Here is a 19771-nt window from a genome sequence, read left to right as displayed (position 1 = left end):
GAGTGTCACGGATCATCACATTCATCAAGTTGAGAAACAAGTGATATCTTAGAACAAGAATAAGCTGAATTGAATAGAAGAACAATAGTAATTGCATTAATACTTGAGGTATAGCAGAGCTCCACACCTTAATCTATGGTGTGTAGAAACTCCACCGTTGAAAATACATAAGAACAAGGTCCAGGCATGGCCGAGAGGCCAGCCCCCATGATCTAAGATAGCATAAGACTACTCAAAGATAGCTACCAAGATATCTAATACAATAGCAAAAGGTCCTATTTGTAGAGAACTAGTAGCTTAGGGTTTACAAAGATGAGTAAATGACATAAAAATCCACTTCCGGGCCCACTTGGTGTGTGCCTGGGCTGAGCATTGAAGTATTTTCGTGTAGAGACTCTTCTTGGAGTTAAACGCCAGCTTTTGTGACAGTTCCGGGGTTTTACGCCAGAATTCTTGAGCTGCATTGGAACGCCTGTTTGGGCCATCAAATCTTGGGCAAAGTATGAACTATTATATATTGCTGGAAAGCCCAGGATGTCTACTTTCCAACGCAGTTGAGAGCGCGCCAATTGGGCTTCTGTAGCTCCAGAAAATCCACTTCGAGTGTAGGGAGGTCAGAATCCAACAGCATCTGCAGTCCTTTTCAGCCTCTGAATCAGATTTTTGCTCAGGTCCCTCAATTTCAGGTAGAAAATACCTGAAATCATACAAAAACACACAAACTCATAGTAAAGTCCAGAAAAGTGACTTTTAACTAAAAACTAATAAAAATATAATAAAAACTAACTAAAACATACTAAAAATATACTAAAAACAATGCCAAAAAGCGTATAAATTATCTGCTCATCAATGTGCAGTCAGATGCTCTTCTACTGAGCTATGGACCCTTGAGATGAATCTCTCCATCTCCCATGACTTGGAGGTGGAAGTTTTTTGTCTTCCCTTTTCTCTTTTTTTTTTTTGAGGTTTCTCTGAATTGTTGATTTTTAGTTTCTCTTGACTTCCTCTTCAGAGTCCTTTCAGGTTCAGGATCTGCTTCAATAAGAATGTTCTTGTCCTTGCTCCTGCTCATATAAAAAGAAGGGAACAGAAAATAATAATAGGGATCCTCTTTGTCCAGATATAGAGGTTCCTTTATGTGAGTAGAAAAGAAGAAGAATAGGAAGGAGAAGAGGAAAATTTGAACTCAGAGAGAGGGGGGTTCGAATTTTAGGATGAAGAGAAGTGTTAGTAAATAAATAAAATAAATAGAAAGAGATGAGGGGGAGAGAAATTCGAAAATAATTTTTAAAAAATGGGTTAGTAATTTCAAAAATTAAAATAAAATAAAATTAAAATTAAAATTTGAAATAATTAATTAATTAAAAAGAATTTTTGAAAAAGAGGGAGGTATTTTTGAAAATTAGAGAGAGAAAATTAGTTAGGTGGTTTTGAAAAAGATAAAAGATAAAACAAACAAATAAATCAATTAGTTAGTTGAAAAAGATTTGAAAATTAATTTTGAAAAGATAAGAAGTTAGAAAAGATTTTTGAAATTAAAGTTTGAAAAAGATATGATATGAAAAGATATGATTAAAAAGATATGATTTTAAAAAGATATGATTTTGAAAAGATAAGATTGAAAAGATATTTTTGAAAAGATATGATTTTAAAAGATATGGTTTTAAAAAGATATGATTGAAATTAGTTTTGAAAAAGATTTGAATTTTAAAATCACAATTAATGACTTGACTCACAAGAAATCACAAGATATGATTCTAGAACTTAAAGTTTGAATATTTCTTAACAAGAAAGTAACAAACTTGAAATTTTTGAATCAAAACATTAATTGTTGATGTTATTTTCAAAAATATGATGTAAAGATAAGAAAAAGATTTTGAAAATATTTTGAAAAAGATTTTTGAAATTTTCGAATATGATAAAAAAATGGAAAAGATATGATTTTTGAAAAAGATTTTAAAAAAGATAAGATTTAAAAAGATAAGATATTTATTTTTTTTATTTTTGAATTTTTTTATGATGAGAGAGAAAAACACTAAAAATACTCAATACATGAAAATTTTGGATCAAGACACATGATGCATGCAAGAATACTATGAATGTCAAGATGAACACCAAGAACACTTTGAAGATCATGATGAACATCAAGAACATATTTTTGAAAAATTTTCAATGTAAAGAAAACATGCAAGACACCAAACTTAGAAATCTTTCATGTTTAGACACTATGAATGCAAAAATGCACATGAAAAACACCATACAACACAAAACAAGAAAATATGAAGATCCAACAAGAAAGTTCATCAAGATCAACTTGAAAATCATGATGAATGCAATGCATGAATGCAATTTTCAAAAAAGTGCATGATGAATATGCAATTGACACCAAACTTAAAACTTGACACAAGACTCAAACAAGAAACTCAAAATATTTTTGGTTTTTATAATTTTATGATTTTTTTGTATTTTCTTTTATTTTTTTCGAAAAATTAATTTGAAGAAAAGAATAAGAAAATTCAAAATTTTTAATAAGAATTCCAAGAATCTTAGCAATGTTAGTCTAAAGCTCCGGTCCAGGTATTAGACATGGCTTCATAGCCAGCCAAAACACTAGACATGACCAATGACCAGCCAAGCTTTAATTGAAACATCCTATACAGTAGCCTATTTGCTGAGAAAGACAAAGAAGCTCTTCTCTAAGGATGAGTGAAACCTCGGTCCAAAAGAATTTAGACATGGCTTTTACAGCCAGCCAGGCTTCAACATGCTTTATGAAACTCTAGAATTCATTCTTAAAAATTTAGAATAATTTTCGAAAATAGATGAGAAATTTTTGAAAAATATTTTTGAAAACTTTTTGAAAAGAAAATAAAAAAGAAAATTACCTAATCTGAGCAACAAGATGAACCGTTAGTTTTCCATACTCGAACAATCTCTGGCAACGGCGCCAAAAACTTGGTGCATGAAATTGTGATTCGTACTCTTTATTGTTGTATGGAATTAATTCCCCGATAATGGCTCCAAAAACTTGGTGCTCAATATCATGGTGTCTAAAATTTAATTCACAACTTCGCACAACTAACCAGCAAGTGCACTGGGTCGTACAAGTAATACCTTACGTGAGTAAGGGTCGATCCCACGGAGATTGTTGGTATAAAGCAAGCTATGGTCATCTTGTAGATCTCAGTCAGGCGGATAATAATTGGTTATGGGAAATATAAAGAGATACTTGCTTAAATAATAAAGGATAGAAATACTTATGTAAATTAATGGTGGGAATTTCAGATAGGTGCATGGAGGTGTTGTGTTCCTTCCGAATCTCTACTTTCTTATTACATTCATCCAATCCTTCTTACTCCTTTTTCATGGCAAGCTGTATGTAGGGCATCACCGTTGTCAATGGCTACATCCCATCCTCTCAGTGAAAATGGTCCAAATGCTCTGTCACAGCATGGCTAATCATCTGTCGGTTCTCAATCAGGTTGGAGTAGAATCCAGTGATTCTTTTGCGTCTGTCACTAACACCCAGCCTTCAGGAGTTTGAAGCTCGTCACAGTCATTCAATCCCGAAATCCTACTCGGAATACCACAGACAAGGTTAGACTTTCCGGATTCCCATGAATGCCGCCATCAATTCTAGCTTATACCACGAAGATTCTGATTAAGGAATCCAAGAGATATGCGCCCGGTCTAAGGTTGAACGGAAGTGGCTGTCAGTCACGCGCCTTCATGGTTGAGAATGATGATGAGTGTCACGGAGCATCACATTCATCAAGTTGAAGTGCAACGAATATCTTAGAACAGGAATAAATCGAATTGGATAGAAAATAATAGTAATTGCATTAAAACTTGAGGTACAGCAGAGCTCCACACGCTTAATCTATGGTGTGTAGAAACTCCACCGTTGAAAATACATAAGTGAAAGGTCCAGGCATGGCCGAGAGGCCAGCCCCCAAGATCTAAGAACTAGACGTCCAGAGATAGCTAATACACTAGTAAAAAGTCCTATTTATAATAAACTAGCTGATAGGATTTACAAAAGTAAGTAATTGATGCATAAATCCACTTCCGGGGCCCACTTGGTGTATGTTTGGGCTGAGCTTGAATGTTACACGAGTTTAGGCTTATCTTGTAGTTGAACGCCAAGTTGTAACGTGTTTTGGGCGTTCAACTCTGGTTCGTGACGTGTTTCTGGCGTTTGACTCCAGAATACAGCATGGAACTGGCGTTGAGCGCCAGTTTACGTCATCTAATATCGAACAAAGTTTGAACTATTATATATTGCTGGAAAGCTCTGGATGTCTACTTTCCAACGCCGTTGAGAGCGCGCCATTTGGAGTTCTGTAGCTCCAGAAAATCCGTTTCAAGTACAGGGAGGTCAGATTCCAACAGCATCAGCAGTCCTTTGTCAGCCTTCTTATCAGAGTTTTGCTCAGGTCCCTCAATTTCAGCCAGAAAATACTTGAAATAATAGAAAAACCCAAAAACTCATAGTAAAGTCCAAAAATGTGAATTTAATATAAAAACTAATGAAAACATCCCTAAAAATAGCTAGATCATACTAAAAACTACCTAAAAACAATGCCAAAAAGCGTATAAATTATCCGCTCATCAGATACCATGCACATTAGAGGGTACTTGTACCAAGCAAGCTCTATGTGATCTTGGGGCAAGTATCAACCTAATACTTGCATCTATTATCACAAAGCTTGGTTTGATTGAAGAAGTCAAATCAACCCGGATATGTCTCCAACTTGCTGATAGCTCCATTAAATACCCATCAGGCGTGATTGAAGACATGATTGTCAAGGTTGGGCCATTTGCCTTTCCTACTGACTTTGTGGTGCTGGAAATGGAGGAGCACATGAGCGCAACTCTCATTCTAGGAAGACCTTTCCTAGCAACTGTCCGAACCCTTATTGATGTCCAAAAAGGGGAAGTAACTTGAGAGTCAATGAGGTGGAGTTCAAGTTGAATGTTGTCAAAGCTATGCAGCATCCAGACACCCAAATGACTGCATGAGTGTTGATATTATTAACTCTCTGGTAAAAGAGGTCAATATGACTTAGAGTCTCGAATCAGAGCTAGAGGATATCTTTAAAGATGTTTAGCCTGATTTGGAAGAATCAGAGAGAATGATAGAACCTCTGAAAATCCCTCAGGAAGAGGAGAAACCTCCTAAACCCGAGCTCAAACCATTACCACCATCCCTGAAATATGCATTTCTAGGAGAAGGTGATACATTTCCTGTAATCATAAGCTCTACCTTAGAGCCACAGGAAGAGGAAGCACTAATTCAAGTGCTAAGGACACATAAGACAGCTCTTGGGTGGTCCATCAGTGATCTTAAGGGCATTAGCCCAGCCAGATGCATGCACAAGATTCTATTGGAAGGTGACGCCAAGCCAGTGGTTCAACTACAAAGGCGGCTAAATCCAGCCATGAAGGAAGTGGTGCAGAAGGAGGTCACTAAATTACTAGAGGCTGGGATCATTTATCCTATTTTTGATAGCCCCTGGGTGAGCCCTGTCCAAGTCGTCCCTAAGAAGGGTGGCATGACAGTGGTTCATAATGAAAAAAATGAACTGGTTCCTACAAGAACAGTTACTGGGTGGCGTATGTGTATTGATTATAGAAGGCTCAATATAGCTACCAGAAAGGATCATTTTCCTTTACCATTCATAGACTAGATGCTAGAAAGACTAGCAGGTCATGAATACTACTGCTTCATGGATGGATATTCAGGTTATAATCAAATTGCAGTAGATCCCCAAGATCAAGAGAAAACGGCATTCACATGTCCATCTGAAGTATTTGCATACAGAAGGATGCCATTTGGCTTGTGCAATGCACCTGCAACCTTTCAAAGATGCATACTCTCAATTTTCTCTGATATGGTGGAAAAATTTCTGGAAGTCTTCATGGATGACTTTTCAGTATTTGGAGACTCATTCAGCTCCTGTCTTGACCATCTAGCACTTGTTCTAAAGTGGTGCCAAGAGACTAACCTAGTTTTAAACTGGGAGAAATGTCACTTTATGGTGACTGAAGGAATTGTCCTTGGGCACAAAATCTCGAACAGGGGAATAGAGGTGGATCAAGCTAAGGTAGAGGTAATTGAAAAATTACCACCACCAGCCAATGTTAAGGTAATCAGAAGCTTTCTAGGGTCATGCAGGATTCTATAGGAGGTTTATAAAGGATTTTTCAAAAATCGCCAAACCTCTAAGTAATCTGCTAGCTGCTGACATGCCATTTACCTTTGATAAGGAATGTCTGCAGGTGTTTGAGACTCTGAAAGCTAAGCTGGTCACAGCACCAGTCATCTCTGCACCAGACTGGACAAACACAAAAGAATCAATGGATTCTATTCCGACATGATCGAGAACCAACAGCTGATTAGCCGTGCTGTGATAGAGCATTTGGACCATTTTCACTGAGAGGATGGGAAGTAGCCATTGACAACGGTGACAACCTACATAGAGCTTGCCATGGAAGGAACTTTGCACTTTTGCATGAGTTGAATATTACATTACAGTAATTCAGAAGACAAAGCATCTCCAAAACTCCAACATATTCTCCATTATTGCACAACAAGTAATTATTTCACGGTCTTCTATTTTTTTTAGTAATTCAAACTGATAATTATAATTGATCTCCTGACTAAGAATAATAAAATAAACATAGCTTACTTCAAACCAACAATCTCCGTGGGATCGACCCTTACTCACGTAAGGTATTACTTGGATGACCTAGTGCACTTGCTGGTTAGTTGTGCGGATTGCAAAGATGTGATTGCAATTTCGTGCACCAGTTTCCTATTGGGGTCTCTGTCCCAATCTGCTCCTTGCACACAGATATCCTGTATAATCTGGTCGTGGTTGGGTTTGTTGTCCATTCTTGAGTGATAGCTCTCCTCTGCAAAGGGTATGCTTCGCAACTTCAGCACTCTCATGATGCTCATGGGACTAAAATTCACCATGACCCCTCTCACAAAACTTGTATAGGATTCATCCACCTTATCATGTCTAACTATATTTGCATAAGACTCTCTCACCAGAGTTGCATTCACCCTTGTAATCGGATCGGTGAGGAGCTCCCATCGACGTTTTCCACCTTTTTTGTGATTTCTGGGCACTCAGTTCATGCGACCTGAAAGCCTAATTCATATATGATTTCTTTGTCAGCCATCCAACCAAATTGTAGTACATGGTAGAAGGTTCTAAATCGCTTTTCATCAAAAGGAGGCTGCTCTATGGGTTCCTTCACCTTTTGTCTCTTTGAGCTTGATGATGCCATGCAAGATGGTTGATATGTTTGTTACTCACAAGATGGCTAGGAGGGTGTGAGTTAAAATTTTTGGAGGAGGATAAAGTGTGTGTATCCGAGAAAAGGAAGGGAGAGGAATGAGAGTAAGAAGTGTGTACGGAGAGGTTGTGTAAAGGGGTTTATATAGGAAGATGGTAAATGATTGAAGGGTGTGGATTGATGGTGTTGTTTGATAGTGGACGGTTGGGGTTTGGTGTTGAATGAGCACAAGGATCATCCTTTTTATGAAGGTCTTGGTTCGGTCTCCAAGACTATCCACTTTCCAATGTTGCATGGCAACATTTTCCAAGATACTCCCCTTGGATACAAGTGCATATGCTCCTTGGCATAGTGGCTGAATCTCCCTTCCTTGATTGTGCTATCAAGTACCATCAATGTCCCTTTTGATTTCCTATACAAGACAAAAAAAGGAATGCAATTGGTTAATTGAAATTTTTGGTGAGAAGACTGGTGCACGAAATTGTGATCATCAATGGCGCCATCAACATGGTACGCTCAATTGCAATCTCAACTCTTTATCACAACTTCGCACAACTAACCAGCAAGTGCACTGGGTCGTCCAAGTAATAAACCTTACGCGAGTAAGGGTTGATCCCACGGAGATTGTTGGTATGAAGCAAGCTATGGTCACCTTGTAAATCTTAGTCAGGCAGATTCAAATGGTTATGGATGATATATGAATAAAGCATAAAGTAAAGATAGAGATACTTATGTAATTCATTGGTGAGAACTTCAGATAAGCGAATGGAGATGCTTTGTCCCTTCCGTCTCTCTACTTTCCTACTATCTTCATCCAATCCTTCTTACTCCTTTCCATGGCAAGCTGTATGTTGGGCATCACCGTTGTCAGTGGCTACAATCCCGTCCTCTCAGTGAAAATGTTCAACGCACCCTGTCACGGCACGGCTAATCATCTGTCGGTTCTCAATCAGGTTGGAATAAATCCATTGATTCTTTTGCGTCTGTCACTAACGCACAGCCTTCAGGAGTTTGAAGCTCGTCACAGTCATTCAATCATTGAATCCTACTCAGAATACCACAGACAAGGTTTAGACCTTCCGGATTCTCTTGAATGCCGCCATCAATTCTAGCTTATACCACGAAGATTTTGATTAAGGGATCCAAGAGATAAACATTCAAGCCTTGTTTGCTTGTAGAACAGAAGTGGTTGTCAGGCACTCGTTCATAAGTGAGAATGATGATGAGTGTCACATAATCATCACATTCATCATGTTCTTGGGTGCAAATGAATATCTTAGAACAAGAATAAGCTGAATGGAATAGAAGAACAATAGTAATTGCATTAATACTCGAGGTACAGCAGAGCTCCACACCTTAATCTAGGGTGTGTAAAAAGTACCCGAAATCACAGAAAAACACACAAACTCATAGTAAAGTCCAGAAAAGTGAATTTTAACTAAAAACTAATAAAAATATAATAAAAACTAACTAAAACATACTAAAAACATACTAAAAACAATGCCAAAAAGCATATAAATTATCCGCTCATCAAAGACTTAAGGTGTGAACTAGCTACAAAGAAAAATCTTTTTCTTTTGTTTTTAATTAACTAAATGCTTTTCATGAATGCAACTAAATCAACCACTCGATCTCCCATGCATGCAACGTTGGTGCACCAAACTTATTTGTGATCATATGGTGCAACAAGTTTCGGGAATAATTTTACCTCATAAAGTGTGTTCAAGCCCACTTGGTGTGCTTTGAACACCAAACTTATCATGTACTATACGCTGCATGTAAAGGGGTCTTATATTGGTCGTCAAAATTGATTTAAAAATCCATGAAATTAGCCTTATTACTACTATTAGAAATTAAAAGAAGAGGGCATAAAACATGGGTTACCTCCCATGAAGCGCTTCTTTAGCGTCATTAGCTTGACGTTTGGTCCTTGTCAAGGTGGCTGATAGTTCTTGAAATCTTTCCCCCTTGCAGTGAACCTATGTCCATTGGCCTTGTTGATAAGCTCCATATGCTCTAGGGACAAGATTTTGTTGATGGTGTACATTGGAGGCAGCTGGGATGGAATAGCGGGGAGGTGAGGTGGTATAGATGGAAAGTATGTAGAGACCACTTCATCTCCTGGCGAGAAATCTTCTGTAGGGATTTTCTTCTTTTTCCATCCCCTTGGGACCTTTTTTCTTGTGTCCGTTGATGCCAACTTGTTCCTTGTGGTTTCCTTTTTGAGAATGGTTTTGTTGTCTATTTCATGTGATTCTGGTGGGTCTGGTTCCTTTTGGATTACACTTGGCTGTTGCTCCTTTTGATCACATTGGTTGTTAACCATAGGAGTCCTTATGTGTGGTGCTTGTGCTTCCTTGTTTAGCTCCTCCATCAGCTCTTTGTTATCATGATCTGTTTCTTGTGAGAGGTTGAAAACATTGAAAGTGAGCTGATCATCATGTATTCTCAACACTAGCTCTCCTCGTTCCACATCTATGAGTGCTCTGGCTGTGGCTAAGAATGGCCTTCCCAAAATGATGGTGTGAATACAGTTCTCATCCATTTCCAGGACAACAAAGTCTGTGGGAAGGAAGTAGTTCCTAACCTTCACTAGCACATTCTCAACCACTCCTATTGCCTGTTTTTGAGTTTTGTCAGCCAACTTAATGATTACATCTATGGGTGTTAGCTCATTGATTTGAAGCTTTTTCATGAGGGATAGAGGCATTAAGTTGATGCTAGCTCCCAGGTCACAGAGTCCTTTATCAATCATTGTTTCTCCTATGGCACAGGGAATATGGAAAACTCCCTGAATCCTTCCTCTTTGTGGGTGGCCCTGGTTGAATGAGAGCACTGCAATTCCTATTCATCTTTATTGTTTGTCCACCTTTCAATGAACTCTTTCTGGCTAATAGCTCCTTTATATACTTTATGTAGGAAGGCATTTGCTGGAGGGCTTTAATAAATGGTATATTTACATCAAGAGATGCAAACATGTCGAGGAATCTTGAATACATTCTCCCTGCTACACCACCTTTAAGCCTTTGGGGAAAGGTTGCATATGGGTTAAGTGTCTCCTTCTTCTTCAGCTCTTCCTTGAGTGTGGGTTGAGGTGCATGGCTCCTTTCTTCCTGGTTTCCCTTTTGATTGTCTTGGAGGTGTTTTACTTCATTTATACTCCTCTCATCACTTGTGGTGATCATCTTACATTCTTCCCACCTTACTTTCTTTGTTTCTCCTCTTGGGTTCTTCTCCGTGTCACTGAGAAATACATTAGTGGGTTTGGAAATTTTTTGAGATAGATACCCTACTTGGGACTCCAGTCTCTTGATGTTTGCTCCTTGGTTTTTTATATTGGCTCATACTTCTTCCTTAAAAACCTTGTTGTCTTGGACTTCTCTACATAAATCTTCAAGTAGAGTCTCAATTTTTGAAAGTCTATCATCCGTCAGTGATGGTGGATTGGGGTTAGGTGGGTGTTGATAGGATCTCTGTGAGGTATGTTGGTGAGTTGCATTGTTGTTGGAGTTGAGGTTGTGGCATCTCTGGTCTTGATCTTGGTCTTGTTGATTTCCCCAACCAAAGTTGGGGTGATTTCTCCATCCAAAGTTGTAGGTTTTGGAGTAAGGGTCATGGATTTATCTAGGTGAGTTTCCAACATAGTTGGCTTGTTCCCAGTCACCTTCTTCTCCTATATTCACTCCTTCTTGAGTTGGTGATGAAGTGATGACTGCTGCAACTTGGTTTTCCTCCACCTTCTTGGTGAGATTTGCTAGCTTCTTGGTGATCATCTTATTTTGAGCTAGTAATGCATCCATGTGGTTCAACTCCATTACTCCTCGAGTGTTACTTCTTTCAGAGGCATAGAAGTAGTCATTATCAGCTACTGTTTCAATGACATCTATGGCTTCTTCAATGGTTTTCTTCTTGTTTAGAGAGCCCCCTGATGAATGATCTACATCATTCTTTGACTCATAGGAAAGACCTTCATAGAAAATGTGAAGTTGAACCTATTCATTGAACATATCTGGTGGGCATTGATGAGCGGATAATTTATACGCTTTTTGGCATTGTTTTTAGGTAGTTTTTAGTAAGTTCAAGCTACTTTTAGGGATGTTTTCATTAGTTTTTATGTTAAATTCACATTTCTAGACTTTACTATGAGTTTGTGTGTTTTTCTGTGATTTCACGTAATTTCTGGCTGAAATTGAGGGACTTGAGCAAAACTCTGAAAAAGGCTGACAAAAGGACTGCTGATGCTGTTGGAATCTGACCTCCCTGCTCTCGAAATAGATTTTCTGGAGCTACAGAACTACAAATGGCGCGCTCTCAACGGCGTTGGAAAGTAGACATCCAGAGCTTTCCAGCAATATATAATAGTTTATACTTTATTTGGAAATTGAAGATGTAAAGTGGCGCTCAACGCCAAGTACATGCTGCTGTCTGGAGTTAAACGCCAGAAACACGTCATGATCCGGAGTTGAACGCCCAAAACACGTTATAACTTGGAGTTCAACTCCAAGAAAAGTCTCAGCTCGTGGATAGATCAAGCTCAGCCCAAGCATACACCAAGTGGGCCCCGGAAGTGGATTTATACATCAATTACTTACTCATGTAAACCCTAGTAGCTAGTCTAGTATAAATAGGATAAGTTACTATTGTATTAGACATCTTTTGACAGTTTAATCTTTTGACTTTGTAGTCTTTGATCATTTGGTCTCTTGATCATTCAGGGGGCTGGCCATTCGGCCATGCCTGAACCTTTCACTTATGTATTTTCAACAGTGGAGTTTCTGCACACCATAGATTAAGGGTGTGGAGCTCTTCTGTACCTCAAGTTTCAATACAATTATTATTACTTTCTATTCAATTCTCTTTTATTCTTATTCCAAGATATATGTTGCACTTCAACTTGATGAATGTGATGATCCGTGACACTCATCATCATTCTCACCTATGAACGCGCGTGATTGACAACCACTTCCGTTCTACCTTAGGCCGGGCGCATATCTCTTAGATTCCCCAACAGAATCTTTGTGGTATAAGCTAGATAGATGGCGGCATTCATGAGGATCCGGAAAGTCTAAACCTTGTCTATGGTATTCCGAGTAGGATTCTGAGATTGAATGATTGTGACGAGCTTCAAACTCCTGAAGGCTGGGCGTGATGACAAACGCAAAAGAATCAAGGGATTCTATTCCAACCTGATTGAGAACCGACAGATGATTAGCCGTGCTGTGACAGAGCATAGGACCATTTTCACTGAGAGGATGGGATGTAGCCATTGACAACGGTGATGCCCTACATACAGCTTGCTATGGAAAGGAGTAAGAAGGATTGAATGAATGTAATAAGAAAGTAGAGATTCAAGAGGAGCACAGCATCTCCATACGCCTATCTGAAATTCTCACTATTAATTTACATAAGTATTTCTATCCCTTTTATTTTCTATTTATTATTAATTTTCGAACTCATCATAAACCAATTTAATCTGCCTAACTGAGATTTACAAGGTGACCATAGCTTGCTTCATACCAACAATCTCTGTGGGATCGACCCTTACTCACGTAAGGTATTACTTGGATGACCCAGTACACTTGCTGGTTAAGTTGAACGGAGTTATGATCACACCAGGGATTATTAAGATCCCAATTTATCACACCATGATCTCTTTGGGGTATTTTTGATTTCATACAAATACAAAGAGACCAACTTTGAGGATCACAATTTCGTCCACCAAGTTTTCGGCGCCGTTGCCGGGGATTGTTCGAGTATGGACAACTGACGGTTCATCTTGTTGCTCAGATTAGGTAATTTTCTTTTCAAAAATTTTTTCAAAAATCTTTTTCAAAATTTTTCTTTTCTTTTTCGTTTTTCCAAACTTTTTTTCGAAAAAATTAATAAAAATCCAAAAAATTAATAAAATCATAAAAATAAAAAATATCTTGTGTTTCTTGTTTGAGTCTTGAGTCAACTTTTAAGTTTGGTGTCAATTGTATATTTTTAAAATTTATGCATTAAATTTTCGAAAATTCCATGCATTCATAGTGAAAGAAAGCACTCTTGTTGAAGTTGATCCAGAACCTGAAAGGACTCTGAAGAGAAAATTAAGAGAAACTAAATTACAACAATCGAGAAACAACCTTTCAGAAATTTTCGAACAAGAGAAGGAGATGGCAGCCGAAAATAATAATAATGCAAGGAGAATGCTTGGTGACTTCACAAAGCCAACGTCCAAGTTTGATGGAAGAAGCATCTCCATTCCTGCCATTGGAGCCAACAACTTTGAGCTAAAACCTCAGCTTGTTGCCTTAATGCAACAAAACTGCAAGTTTTATGGACTTCCATCTGAAGATCCTTATCAGTTTTTAACTGAGTTCTTGCAGATCTGTGAGACTGTAAAGACGAATGGAGTTGATCCTGAAGTCTACAGACTCATGCTTTTCCCTTTTGCTGTAAGAGACAGAGCTAGAATATGGTTGAATTCACAACCCAAGGATAGCCTGGACTCCTGGGATAAGCTGGTCACTGCCTTCTTAGATAAATTCTTTCCTCCTCAAAAGCTGAGCAAGCTTAGAGTGGATGTTCATACCTTCAAACAAAAAGATGGTGAATCCCTCTATGAAGCTTGGGAAAGATACAAGCAGCTGACCAAAAGGTGTCCATCTGACATGTTTTCAGAATGGACCATATTAGATATATTCTATTATGGCCTATCTGAATTTTTGAAAATGTCATTGGACCATTCTGCAGGTGGATCAATTCACCTAAAGAAAACACCTGCAGAAGCGCAAGAACTAATTGACATGGTTGCAAATAACCAATTCATGTACACTTCTGAGAGGAATTTCGTGAATAATGGGATACCTCATAAGAAAGGAGTTCTTGAAATTGATGCTCTGAATGCCATATTAGCTCAGAACAAAGTGTTGACTCAGCAAGTCAACATGATCTCTCAAAGTCTGAATGGATGGCAACATGCATCAAATAGTACTAAAGAGGCAGCTTCTGTAGAAGCTTATGATCCTGAGAACCCTGCCATGGCAGAGGTTAATTACATGGGTGAACCCTATGGAAACACCTATAACTCATCATGGAGAAATCATCCAAATTTCTCATGGAATGATCAACAAAAGCCTCAACAAGGCTTTAACAATGGTGGACGCAATAGGCTGAGCAATAGCAAGCCTTTCCCATCATCTTCTCAGCAACAGACAGAGAATTCTGAACAAAACACTTCTAATTTAGCCAATTTAGTCTCTGATCTGTCAAAGTACACTTTCAGTTTCATGAGTGAAACAAGATCCTCCATTAGAAATCTGGAGGCACAAGTGGGCCAGCTGAGTAAGAAAATCATTGAAACTCCTCCCAGTATTCTCCCAAGCAATACAGAAGAAAATCCAAAAGGAGAGTGCAAGGCCATTGATGTAATCAATATGGCCGAATGCACAAGGGAGGAGGAGGACGAGAATCCTAGTGAGGAAGACCTCCTGGGACGTCCCTCAAGCAAGAAGGAGTTTCCTATTAAGGATCCACAGGAATCTGAGGCTCATACAGAGACCATAGAGATTCCATTAAATCTCCTTCTGCCATTCATGAGCTCTGAAGACTATTCTTCCTCTGAAGAGGATGAAGATGTGACTGGAGAGCATGTTGCTCAATATTTAGGAGCTATCATGAAGCTGAATGCCAAGTTGTTTGGTAATGAGACTTGGAAAAGTGAACCTCCCTTGCTCATTAATGAACTAGATACCTGGATTCAGCAAACTCTACCTCAAAAGAAACAAGATCCTGGCAAGTTCTTAATACCTTGTACCATAGGCACCATGACCTTTGAAAAGGCTCTATGTGATCTGGGGTCAGGAATAAATCTTATGCCACTCTCTGTAATGGAGAAGCTGGGGATTATTGAGGTACAACCTGCCTTGTTCTCATTACAATTGGCAGACAAGTCATTAAGACAAGCTTATGGAATAGTGGATGACGTGTTAGTAAAGGTTGAAGGCCTTTACATCCCTGCTGATTTCATAATCTTAGACACTAGGAAGGAAGAGGATGAATCCATCATCCTTGGAAGACCTTTCCTAGCCACAGCAGAAGCTGTGATAGATGTCAACAGAGGTGAATTAGTCCTTCAATTGAATGGGGACTACCTTGTGTTTAAGGCACATGGCCATCCCTCTGTGACAAAAGAGAGTAAGCATGAAGAGCTTCTCTCAGTTCAGAGTCAAGAAGAGCCCCCACAGTCAAACTCTAAGTTCGGTGTTGGGAGGCCACAACCAAACTCTAAGTTTGGTGTTAAGACCCCATATCCAAACTCTAAGTTTGGTGTTGGGACTATACAACATTGACCTGATCACCTTTGTGGCTCCATGAGAGCCACTGTCAAGCTATTGACATTAAAGAAGTGCTTGTTGGGAGGCAACCCAATTTTATTTATCTAATTTTTATTTTATTGTTATTTTGTGTTTTATTAGGTACATGATCATGTGGAGTCACGAAAAAATCATAAAAATTAAAAACAGAATCAAAAACAACAGAAGAAAAATCGCACCCTGGAGGAAGCACAGGCTGGCGTTCAACGCCAGTAAGAAGCATCTGGCTGGCCTTCAACGCCAGAACAGAGCATGAATCTGGCACTGAACGCCAGAAACAAGCAACATTCTGACGCTGAACGCCAGAAATGTGCCTAGAGAAGAAAAGCTGGCGCTGAACGCCAGTAATAAGCATGAAACTGGCGTTCAACGCCAGAAACATGCTTTACATGGGCGTTGAACGCCCAGAATGTGCACCACACGGCGTTTAAACGCCAGAATGGTGTGCAAAGGCATTTTACATGCCTATTTGGTGCAGGAATGGAATTCCTTAACACCTCAGGATCTGTGGACCCCACAGGATCACCTCAGGATCTGTGGACCCGACAGGATCCCCACCTACTATATTCCCACCTTACCTCCTAATCCTATTTTGTGATAAGTATTCCCCATATCACACTTCCCAACACTCTTCACCAATCACCTCAATCCCTCTTCCCAATCACCCCTTCACCACTCACATCCATCCACTCTTCCCCATAAACCCCACCTACCTTCAAAAATTCAAAACCATTTTCCCACCCATTCCCACCCTAAATGGCCGAACCTACATCTCTCCCTCTCTACCATATTCTCTTCTTCTTCTTCTTCTCTTCTTTCTTCTATTGCTCGAGGACGAGCAATATTTTAAGTTTGGTGTGGTCAAAGCACAATCTTTTTTATTTTCCACTACCATCAATGGCACCTAAGGCCGGAGAATCCTCTAGAAAAGGAAAAGGGAAGACAAAAGCTTCCACCTCCGAGTCATGGGAGATGGAAAGATTCATCTCCAAAACCCATCAAGACCACTTCTATGATGTTGTGGCAAAGAAGAAGGTGATCCCTGAGGTCCCTTTCAAGCTCAAGAAAAATGAGTATCCGGAGATCCGACATGAAATCCGAAGAAGAGGTTGGGAAGTCTTAACCAACCCCATGCAACAAGTCGGAATCTTAATGGTTCAAGAGTTCTATGCCAATGCATGGATCACTAGGAACCATGATCAAAGTATGAACCCGAATCCAAAGAATTATCTCACAATAGTTCGGGGGAAATACTTAGATTTTAGTCCGGAAAATGTGAGGTTGGCGTTTCACTTGCCCATGATTCATGGAGATGAACGCCCCTACACTAGAAGGGTCAACTTTAATCAAAGGTTGGACCAAGTCCTTACGGACATATGTGTGGGAGGAGCTCAATGGAAGAGAGACTCCAAAGGCAAGCCAGTTCAACTAAGAAGACTGGACCTCAAGCCTATGGCTAGAGGATGGTTGGAGTTCATTCAACGCTCCATCATTCCTACTAGCAACCGATCTGAAGTAACTGTGGATCGGGCCATCATGATTCATAGCATCATGATTGGAGATGAAGTAGAAGTTCATGAGGTCATCTCCAATGAAATCTACAAAATAGCCGACAAGCCCTCCACCATGGCAAGGCTAGCTTTTCCTCACCTTATTTGCCATCTATGTTACTCAGCTGGAGTTATCATAGAAGGAGACATCTCCATTGAGGAGGACAAGCCCATCACCAAGAAGAGGATGGAGCAAGCAAGAGAGACCCTTCACGGTTCTCAAGAGATGCATGAGGAAGCTCATCATCAAGAAATCCCTGAGATGCCTCAAGGGATGCACTTTCCTCCTAATAACTATTGGGAACAACTCAACACTTCCTTGGAAGATTTGAGCTACAATGTGGGACAATTAAGGGTGGAACATCAAGAGCACTCCATCATTCTCCATGAAATAAGAGAAGATCAAAGAGCAATGAGGGAGGAGCAACAAAGACAAGGAAGGGATATAGAAGAGCTTAAGGACATTGTTGGACCTTCAAGAAGAAGACGCCACTAAGGTGGATTCATTCCTTGTTCTTATTTCTTTCTGCTTTTCGGTTTTTATGTTGTATGTGTATCTATGTTTTGTGTCTTTACTTCATGATCATTAGTATGTAGTAACCATGTCTTAAAGCTATGAATAAAATCCATTAATCTTTCACCTCTCTTAAATGAAAAATGTTTTAATTCAAAAGAACAAGAAGTACATGAATTTCGAATTTATCCTTGAATTTAGTTTAATATTAATGTGGTGACAATACTTTTTGTTTTCTGAATGAATGCTTGAACAGTGCATAAATTTTGATCTTGTTGTTTATGAATGTTAAAACTGTTGACTCTTGAAAGAATGATGAACAAAGAGAAATGTTATTGATGATCTGAAAAATCATGAAATTGATTCTTGAAGCAAGAAAAAGCAGTGAAAAAGAAGCTTGCGAAAAAAATAGAAATAAAAAAAAAGAAAAAGCAAGCAGAAAAAGCCAATAGCCCTTAAAACCAAAAGGCAAGGGTAAAAAGGATCCAAGGCTTTGAGCATCAATGGATAGGAGGGCCCAAGGAAATAAAATCCAGGCTAAGCGGCTAAATCAAGCTGTCCCTAACCATGTGCTTGTGTCATGAAGGCCCAAGTGAAAAGCTTGAGACTGAGTGGTTAAAGTCGTGATCCAAAGCAAAAAGAGTGTGCTTAAGAGCTCTGGACACCTCTAGCTGGGGACTCTAGCAAAGCTGAGTCACAATCTGAAAAGGTTCACCCAGTCATGTGTCTGTGGCATTTATGTATCCGGTGGTAATACAGGAAAACAAAGTGCTTAGGGCCACGGCCAAGACTCATACGTAGCTGTGTTCAAGAATCAACATGCTTAACTAGGAAAGTCAATAACACTATCCGACATTCTAAGTTCCTAGAGAAGCCAATCATTCTAAACTTCAAAGGAAAAAGTGAGATGCCAAAACTGTTCCGAAGCAAAAAGCTACAAGTCCCGCTCATCTAATTATAATTAATATTCATTGATATTTTGAAATTTATAGTATATTCTCTTCTTTTTATCCTAATTGATTTTCAGTTGCTTGGGGACAAGCAACAATTTAAGTTTGGTGTTGTGATGAGCGGATAATTTATACGCTTTTTGGCATTGTTTTTAGGTAGTTTCTAGTAAGTTCAAGCTACTTTTAGGGATGTTTTCATTAGTTTTTATGTTAAATTCACATTTCTGGACTTTACTATGAGTTTGTGTGTTTTTCTGTGATTTCAGATAATTTCTGGCTGAAATTGAGGGACTTGAGCAAAACTCTGGAAAAGGCTAACAAAAGGACTGCTGATGCTGTTGGAATCTGACCTCCCTGCACTCGAAATATATTTTCTGGAGCTACAGAACTCCAAATAGCGCGCTCTTAACCGCGTTCGAAAGTAGACATCCAGAGCTTTCCAGCAATATATAATAGTCCATACTTTATTCGGAAATTGAAGACGTAAAGTGGTACTCAACGCCAAGTACATGCTGCTGTCTGGAGTTAAACGCCAGAAACACGTCATGATCCGGAGTTGAACGCCCAAAACACGTTATAACTTGGAGTTCAACTCCAAGAAAAGCCTCAGCTCGTGGATAGATCAAGCTCAGCCAAGCATACACCAAGTGGGCCCCGAAAGTGGATTTATACATCAATTACTTACTCTTGTAAACCCTAGTAGCTAGTCTAGTATAAATAGGATAAGTTACTTAATCTTTTGACTTTGTAGTCTTTGATCATTTGGTCTCTTGATCATTCAGGGGGCTAGCCATTCGGCCATGCCTGAACCTTTCACTTATGTATTTTCAACAGTGGAGTTTCTGCACACCATAGATTAAGGGTGTGGAGCTCTGCTGTACCTCAAGTTTCAATACAATTATTATTACTTTCTATTCAATTATCTTTTATTCTTATTCCAAGATATACGTTGCACTTCAACTTGATGAATGTGATGATCCGTGACACTCATCATCATTCTCACCTATGAACGCGCGTGATTGACAACCACTTCCGTTCTACCTTAGGCCGGGCGCATATCTCTTAGATTCCCCAACAGAATCTTCGTGGTAT

General features: G+C 39.1%; 1 non-coding gene across 1 annotated transcript; it reads right to left on the bottom strand.

Annotated features, from left to right (window-relative positions):
- Nucleotides 1–13859: 13859 nt before the first annotated feature.
- Nucleotides 13860–13963, bottom strand: LOC112798414 (small nucleolar RNA R71). Its single transcript, XR_003200026.1, has one exon. It is a non-coding gene; the product is annotated as a small nucleolar RNA R71 (small nucleolar RNA).
- Between the last annotated feature and the right edge of the window lie 5808 nt (nt 13964–19771).

The sequence above is a fragment of the Arachis hypogaea genome, chromosome 4 (assembly GCF_003086295.3).
Source record: "Arachis hypogaea cultivar Tifrunner chromosome 4, arahy.Tifrunner.gnm2.J5K5, whole genome shotgun sequence".
In the NCBI taxonomy this organism is placed as follows: Eukaryota; Viridiplantae; Streptophyta; class Magnoliopsida; order Fabales; family Fabaceae; genus Arachis; species Arachis hypogaea.
The sequence above is the reverse complement of the archived record's forward strand: the minus strand, read 5'-3'. Positions and strand labels throughout refer to the sequence as shown.